The 9,043-nt window shown below is 40.9% G+C and overlaps 1 pseudogene; it reads right to left on the reverse strand.

Annotated features, from left to right (window-relative positions):
• Positions 1-6,573: 6,573 nt before the first annotated feature.
• On the reverse strand, positions 6,574-8,681 carry LOC108530142 (serine/threonine-protein phosphatase 2A 56 kDa regulatory subunit gamma isoform pseudogene; annotated as a pseudogene).
• Between the last annotated feature and the right edge of the window lie 362 nt (positions 8,682-9,043).

Consider the following 9,043-nt stretch of genomic DNA (forward strand, 5'->3'; position numbering starts at 1 on the left):
GTAAGTTTGAGGGCTTCAGTTTTTAAAAGGGAAAAGTGGGCTGGAGGGGAAAAAGGGAGGGTATGGTAATCCACATATTGCAAGAGAAAAGGAGCAGGTAGGGGAATTTATGTATTCCATTTCTGTATACAATTATGTATTTATCTCACGATCAGTAAATCAGCACTTTACATAAGATAAGGTGAACATAGAGTAGCTGCCTGTGGAGATGATTGACCTTTTATCTGCAGCTATCTGCTTAGGAACAAAAAAGGCAAGGCAACTTCTTACATGACTCAGCTTTCAGGATAATGTTTTTCTTTTGGCATAATAAATTAGGGCCCCAAGTATTTATTCTCCTTTCACATTGTCTTTTGTTATTTTAAGTCTATTTCTGAGAGTAAGTTTTTGATAATCATGGGGACTGCCTCCTCGAAGCCCTCTCCAGGAATACCTCTTGCTTATGTAGAAAAAAACCTGGAAAATTACTACCTGGGCTTTCAAGAGGCTTTTGCATTGAGTTACTATCGGAACTAAGTACACCATTGAAAATAAAAAACATTTTATACATTTCTTATTTTAAATAATTAATGGGAAAAACAGAAATTTTAAAAGGACATATACTAGTATCATGGCTAGCCTTAGAAATTCTCTTGATAAAATTAAAAGAGTGAAAAAAAAGTTTTGACCTAAAAGTTAAAATCATTTGCAAGTCCAAAACTGCCTGCTCTAGATTCCTTCCGGGAAGATCAGTGGAGATCACTTGATATGGTTTGGATGTTTGTCCTCTGAAATCTCATGTTGAATGTGATTCTCAATGTTGGAGGTGGGATCTGGTGGGGGGTGATTGGATTATAGGAGCAGATCCCTCATGAATAGTTTAGCACCATTCCCTTGGTGGTAAGTGAGTTCTTAGTTCATGCAAGATCTGGTTGTTTAAAAGAGTCTAGGACCTCTTTCTCTTTCTCTCTCACTCTTGGCATGTGACATGGCCAAGAGAAGGCTCCCTATCACTTTTTAATCATCATTGTAAGTTTCCTGAGGCCTCACCAGAAGTAGATGCCAGCACCATGCTTCCTTTAAAGCCCGCAGAGCCATGAGCCAATCAAACCTCTTTTCTTTATAAATTACCCAGGCTCAGGTCTTTCTTTATAGCAACGCAAATACAGGATAACATACCACCCCATGCTATAGTACGGTAGCTAAGTTTCTCCCGTTTGACTAATGCTGCATGGGTTCAATACCCAGCCAGGGAATTTGTCTTTTCTGGTTTGATATTTCTGTGGCTTTTGCCATTTATTGATCTTTTTTCCTTCCATGGACAGTTTCTGATTTCTTGTCCTGCATTTTCCTTTCTCTGAGCTATCTCTAGGGTGATTCTGGATCGTGTAAAAATTGTCTGCCACCTCTTTGGAGATAACTCATGCACCCATGATTAAGTCATAATTTTGGTTGAGACGCTTAGAAAGATACCTTTGGTAAAGAAACTCAAAAGCCGAAAATATCAACTGTTGTTCTGGCTAAAATCTGGTAACAGGAGACTTGAAAGAATTGTTTTTTTAAAGAGCTCTGTGGCTAAAAATCAGCTTAATTAAAAGCTGATATTCAAGTGTTCTCTCTCTGTCTCTGTCTCTCTCTATAAACATATACACATATATATACGTGTGTGTGTGTGTGTGTGTATATATTTAAAAGGCCTTATACTTTTCTTCCCTTTTTTTTATTCTATTTCTGGGAATTTTTTTTTTTCAGATGACTGGAACCTTTTAAAGAACCCATGTGTTTGGTTTCTATGCTCACTTCTTTTTTTAAGAATTGTTCTTCAAGTTAGTTTTATTTCACCCTATTCTTCATATATTGTAAATTCTAACAGTCCAAGAACCCTTAAGAAAAACATAAGGGCCGGGCATGGTGACTCAAGCCTGTAATCCCAGCACTTTGGGAGGCCGAGACGGGCGGATCACGAGGTCAGGAGATCGAGACCATCCTGGCTAACACAGTGAAACCCCGTCTCTGCTAAAAACTACACAAAAAACTAGCCGGGCGAGGTGGCGGCGCCTGTAGTCCGAGCTACCCGGGAGGCTGAGGCAGGAGAATGGTATGAACCCAGGAGGCGGAGCTTGCAGTGAGCTGAGATCTGGCCACAGCACTCCAGCCTGGGTGACAGAGCAAGACTCCATCTCAAAAAAAAAAGAAGAAAAACATAAAAAGGTGCCATAGACTCCTTTTTGGGAGCAGCTGCTTTTTTTCCTCAGGGAATCCCAAGTTGTAAATGGACATAGTCCTCTCAGATCTAAAACTGTTATTTCTGGATTGTGTTATGCGGTCTTTTTGGCTTTTGGGGGTACCAGAAATTACTTTGCAGGGTGCAAAAATAACCTTGGTGTATGTAATAGTTAAGTAAGAGATACACTCTTAAAGATGGCTAGTGGTAGTTACTTACAGTGAATGGTTATTACTCCAAGGTGCTACTTATTTTGTGGCACATTTGGAGGGGAAAAAATGTACTTTTGGGTGTTTAAAAGCTATGTAAACACCCTCACTCTCCAGTAAGGGATAAGACTCCTGTGGGGGACGGGCTGATCAGAGCGGGCTGATTAGTGTTGAGTTGTCCACCAATGTTGGGAGAATGTCCCTGCAGTGAAGTGTATTGTAAAAGCATTGCACTCTCACATTCCACTGTACTCCCCTCTTTTTGGGGACCCAAGATTCACTGTAAAATGGGATCCTTGATTTTGGGGCATCTGTGTTCTGCCTTCCAGCTTTGCCTACTTGTTGCATATTTAAACATTAAAGCTGCATGTTTTCCTGGCCCTTTCCTTACTGAAAACCAGTTATCTACATAGGGAATAAGGTAAGTTAAAAAGCCAAAATAGAGGCAGAGCACAGTGGCCTACATCTGTAATCCCAGCACTTTGGGAGGTCAAGGTGGGAGAATCACATGAAGCCAGATGTTTGAGACCACCCTGGGCAACATAGTGAGACCCCACCTTTACCAAAAAAAATTAAAAATTAGCTGGGCATGGTGGCATGCCCTGTAGTCTTATAACCAAAATGGAGGCTCAGTTGCTCACTGCCAACAGAGTCCATTTAATAAGGGTGAGGTCTGGTATAAAGAAAGCGATATTTTATTCCCAAACTAGCTTAGAGGAAGAAGTCATAAGACTTCTTGCCTAAGGGTACCACTTTTCTTTTGGATTAGAAAGCAGGCACTTTTAAAGGGGGCTTAGCATTAATGGCACAAGGGGTGGGGGGAAGTGAGCAGGTGAGGGGTTGGCATGTTAGCTTAGTGCCGTATCTACCAGGTGATCAAGCCAGTGACTGTTGGTGTCTCCATGGGCAGGCATACTTTGGGTTGTAAATTGACTGTTATCTCTCCAGGCAACCTCCTGGTGGGTGAGGTTTCCTTTCTGGAGCTCCTAAGCATATAGTTAGGTGAATTTGCCCTGTAGGGAATGTCTGGTGAAACGGGGTAAAAGGCTATTAAAATTTAGAAATTTGCATTTCTACAGGACTAAGTAAAAAGAGGGGACAAGGAGGAAAAAGAAGAGAGAAAAAATAATTAAACTATTTCTTAGGAAAATGGGAGTACTTGGTTACAATTCCCCACTACTAAGTTCCCTTCCATCTCTGTGAAATTGGGGTACTGTATTTATTCTGGCTACTTCCTGCTGAAAGACGGTGTAGTTATTGGGTGTTGGTATGGAATTGATCTGTTTGGATTTGGAAATATTCACGAATACCTGGACTTTACAAATGATATTTGTTGGACCATTATGGTGCAAGGTCTGGAAAGTCTCTGGGGAAAGCCCGTCTTGCATTCCCATATGGAGGGTGCAACAGCATTGAACTCCACAACAGAGGGACATGCTTATCCTTGAAATCAGGGCCAATGTTACAGCCAGCTTTTGCTACCAGGATGGTACTGATCTGAGTCAGGACAATAATCACTCGTCTAGTGACAATGTGGAGTCGGACATAGCTTTGATTTGTTGGTATGTAACTTGCAGGGCTATCTGAGACATTTCCCAAATTTACTGGGATGTGTACACAGCAGTTAGTCTTAACTATCATATAGTTTGCCCACTGCCCATCATAATTGGATATAATGACAGGTTGGCTAAATATGTATTTAACAGGTTCCAGGAAGAGCTATGAATACTCATGAACATAGTCATAAGCACTGTCTAGTTCTTGAGAATGGATCAGGTTAGTTAAATAGTTGCGTCCCATCCAGGAGGTGGCATTGCAGATGGGCTAGGCCTCTACATGTGATGAAGGCAAACAGATTATTAATAAGAGACATTTCTATGGAGACAGAAGAAAAACAAAGGTTAACACTGAGCGCAATTTATTCAGATGTTAGACTCAAAGCATCTTTAGTTACAGAGGAGGAAGGCTGTGGTAGTCTGACATGTCTTTCTCATCTATATTACAAGGAATAATGCAGTAGTAATTTCATTGATTCCAAGCCAGAAAAATCTGAAAGCAATAATTTGGGACTTGAAGGCTGGATGGAATTCAGGATTCAGTCCTAATTGCAGAAAATAAAAACTCACAAACAGGGAACACAACTAGACTCTAACAACAGGTGTACTATGGTTTTTTTCTAAAACATATTTTTTTCTCTCTAGTTATTTTTACCAAAGACAAGTCATTGTAGAACCAATTTATTTGCATAATAAATTTCAGTCTTATGTGTGGCCTGAATATTTGCATAAAGTATAACAAGAATAATTACTTGCCACATAGACTCTTTCTAAAATTGGCTTCACTGGTAGTGTTTGATTCCTTTATTCCATAAGGAATCTCAGATTAGATTTTTAAAGCCTTGAGCCCAGTCATGGATTTATCTGTACCTGCAAATACCTGTATGAGTTGGGGGAATTCCTCTCCTTAAGACCTCAAGATAATTTGAGGCTCCTGGACTTGTCAGAAGGTGACATTCTTTACTTACCACAAGTGAGGAACTCTGTACAAGGACAGTGTAGACAAGGTATGAGGCCAGTTTTCCCAAGGGGCTTTTATTGGCTCTGTAAGTCAACTTTGATTCCTTAAAGCAGTTTGTTTATACCTGAAAGTATGCCACTCTAGTCAAAGCCTTGGTAAAATAACCAGGGTCTCCAATGGTATCTTGTTACAAAAGAAAAAAGATTCTTATTGAACTTGTGCAAACAACTATACTGCTATAAATTAAGTATACTTACAAATCGTTTTCAAATTCTAAGGAAACCAGGTAGAGAGAAAGAAATACACTCTAAATTTTGCTCACAAGAGTGTACTTTACCCAATTGTTAAAAGCTGCTGCCAGGTGCGGTGGCTCAAGCCTGTAATCCCAGCACTTTGGGAGGCCGAGACGGGTGGATCATGAGGTCAGGAGATCGAGACCATCCTGGCTAACACGGTGAAACCCCGTCTCTACTAAAAAATACAAAAAACTAGCCCGGCGACGAGGCGGGCGCCTGTAGTCCCAGCTACTTGGGAGGCTGAGGCAGGAGAATGGCGTAAACCCGGGAGGCGGAGCTTGCAGTGAGCTGAGATCCGGCCACTGCACTCCAGCCTGGGTGGCAGAGCAAGACTCCGTCTCAAAAAAAAAAAAAAAAAAAAGCTGCAAACATTACAAAAGACGAAAAGTTTTCTGAACGCTGTAAAACAAAAGAATTAGCATGTTTCAAACAAAAGTCATAAAAGACTATTTTGGTCTTCCATGTAATTAACTCCTGTTCTGCTTGACATTTATGAACACATTAACTCTCTATGGGAGTCTTGGAAGTTTTTCCCTCTATTCTAATTTCACGATTTCCAAAGTTATCAGAAACCTAGATTCCAGGGCACCTTTCAGAGTCCTATAGCTGATTATAAAACTGCCTTTGAAAAGAATCAGAGTGAAATAACAATTGGCAACTGCATACAGAGGGGTTTGAGGCTCCCTTTCCTCTGGGGATTGCCAGCTCTCTCCCCGAGCCTAACAAATAACTTGGCTTACGGCCACTCAGGCCTGCAAAGTGAGTGCCAGGCCACCAGGTCCTGAAGAGTACTGGGGCAAGGGGGCTGCTCATGGCAGGGTCAGGGGAGGGGCTGCCCAGGCCAGGTGAGGGGCTAAAGTCTCAGAACAGCTATGGTTAAAGTCTGATCACCTTATGGCACAAAACAATTTAACATAACAATTATAATTGTTACTGATAATATATAGACATATCGGAATTATAGGACATATCAGAATTATGGCAATCTTATACAATTTTGGAACATAAGCTAATAATATATTTATATAAATATAACCCAAAGAAAGTTTAAACACCATTTTATATTTGGTAATGTTTTTTGTATGGTTTTAATATGCCAAATAAGCCAAATATGTCCCTTTTGGACTTTAGGGTACCTAATATCTAAAAGGTTAGCCAGATCAAAGAAAAAGCTTAGAATTTGACTTTGGAAAGTTTGTCAAATATCAAAGGTTTAAACACTTGCTATTACAAAATAGAATCCCAGGTCACTAAAAGTCATTTATTTAGCCAAAATGATATCCCTCCTTCTCAGGATGAAGATATATTCCTATCTTATAAAAACATTCAAGTAACACCCTGGACGTTTTCATGTTACTCTCTTTTTTAGTACCTCATGACTGGCTTTGGTTAGATTTTCTATTTTAAACAATGCTTCTTCCTGTTCTCTCATTTTTAGCTTCTCTTTCAGTTTCTCTGCTTTGAACAGTTAGGTACAGTCATTAAATAGCTTTTGGTTCATCTCCATGAAGAACTTCAGGATGCTGGATATCAAGCCGTGTATTGTCTTGTTCCAATGGGTCTTTGAATTGCAGTACAAGGATGGAAACATGATGAGCAGAATCTTTGCTGCGTTGTTACTGACGTATTCATTATTCCAGTAATAGAGTGCTTGCTCTGCCACCTGCCACCTGGAAGTGTGAGCTGGAGACACATTTGGCTAGCTGCCAGAAGAGAGGCTCCATGATCTTCCAAATTCCAATGGTTCAATTACATCTAAAATTTCTTCTAATTTGTTTAAGAACATTACTTCTTTTGGACTGTAAGGCTTTGGCCCATATTTGAGAAGTGCCATCACCACTGATTCAGTGAGGGTGCTATCCTTTTCTAAAGACTGTACTACACAATATGCCAGCTGGGGATGGTAGACACTCAGAGATTTCACTTTGTGCAAAGGTATATAGCACCTTGAATAAGAAAATCTGTGCTCTTCTTTTAGTGGTAAAACAAATCCATTAATTATACTTCCCAATATATCTAGTAACTCTGCTATACCATCATGAAGCTCTGTTTCATAAATAAACCTATGAAATGTAATATTTATCTGTTTTCTTATGTAAGCTCTCAAGCCTAAGAATTTCCCATAGATTCTACAAAGACTTGTTTTAGGAAAAGCTCTCTCCCAGGTCAGGCATGTGGCTTACACCTGTAATCACAGCACTTTGGGAGAGTGAGGTGGGTAGATTACTTGAGGCCAAGTGTTTAAGACCAGCCTGACCCACATGGTGAAACCCCGTCTCTATAAAAAATACGAAGATTAGCCAGGTGTGGTGGCACACGCCTGTAGTCCCAGCTACTCAGGAGGCTGAGGTGGGAGAATTGCTTGAACCCGGGAAGCAGAGGTTGCAGTCAGTGAACTGTAATAGTGCCACTGCCTGGGTGAGAGAGCAAAACTCTGTCTCAAAACAAACAAACAAAAAACTAAACAACAACAAAAAACTCTTTCCTGATGATCTTCAGTGTCAAAGCACTCTAAAAGCTGCAATGCAAACTTCTGACCGATATATTACTTTGCTGTATTACGTTGGAAAGCTGGAGACTCTAAAAATCTTTTTTTTTTTTTTTTTGGAGACAGAGTCTCACTCTGTGGCCCAGGCTGGACTGCAGTGGTGTAATCTCGGCTCACTGCAGGCTCCTCCTCCGGGTTCATGCCATTCTCCTGCCTCAGCCTCCCGAGTAGCTGGGACTACAGGCTCCCGCCACCACGCCTGGCTAATTTTTTGTATTTTTAGTAGAGACGGGGTTTCACCATGTTAGCCAGGATGGTCTCAATCTCCTGACCTCGTGATCCACCCGTCTCGGACTCCCAAAGTGCTGGGATTACAGGCATGAGCCACCGTGCCCGGCCTCTAAAAATCTTAAGAAAAATTCATAAACAAACTGTAAATGAGGCCAGGTTGCTTCTGACATTGGTTTGTTTTTCTCTGGGCCAAATTCAGCTTCCGGACGATAGAAGGTGGTGATGTTTGAAACATGTCAACTTCAAACATATGGACTACCTCTGGGTAAACAGGTTCTGTGATCCAATTCCAATGAAGTGTGATAAATTCTTCCATTTCTCTTAAAGTAGCTCATTGTACTTCCTTCCACTTTAGGTCATTTTGTGGATCAAAAACAAAGTCAAAGAGGACACAACACTGATGTAACTTCCAAATGAAAAGTGTCTCTGGATCAGCAGGAGGAACATCGTTTAAAGATGGTAGTGTTTGAGTTCTTTATTATTGCTCATGCTAAACCTTGATGAATTTTGCTGTTTGTCTTTCTTCACTATGGGCTGACAGATTGGTACATTTATTTTAGCAGATACTGTAGATGGGACAGCAACAAGGCTATTTTTCCTGAAGGAAATTTGCTCTGATCTTACTGTGTCTTGTCCTTCTTTTAAACTTTTTCCACTTTTCCCTGCTTTTGATGAGTCTTTTATTCATGTGCCGCCCCAACACCCCGCCCTGGCCCCACCCCAAACACACCACCCCACCATTGCCTACTCCTCGAAGCTGCAGCGCCCCTACCTCGTCATCATGCCTCCCTGGCCACAACCACCACCACTGCCATCGGGGGACTGAGTCATTCACTGTTCTCATTCCCCTTTTCTAGGCACCCAGAGGCTGCAGTAGCTGTGGTGGCAGCTCAGAAATTTTTTAAAAAGCAAAAATGTTACTTGTTGATTGAGAGTAAACTCAACTTTCCACACAAGACCCAATAAAGACAGCATGAGGCTAACCTGAATCTGACTTTTCTCTCTCTCCCTTCCCCCTTTTTTTTTTTTTTTTTTTTTT

This window comes from Rhinopithecus bieti, unplaced genomic scaffold, assembly GCF_001698545.2.
Source record: "Rhinopithecus bieti isolate Rb0 unplaced genomic scaffold, ASM169854v2 scaffold_7969, whole genome shotgun sequence".
Taxonomy (NCBI): domain Eukaryota; kingdom Metazoa; phylum Chordata; class Mammalia; order Primates; family Cercopithecidae; genus Rhinopithecus; species Rhinopithecus bieti.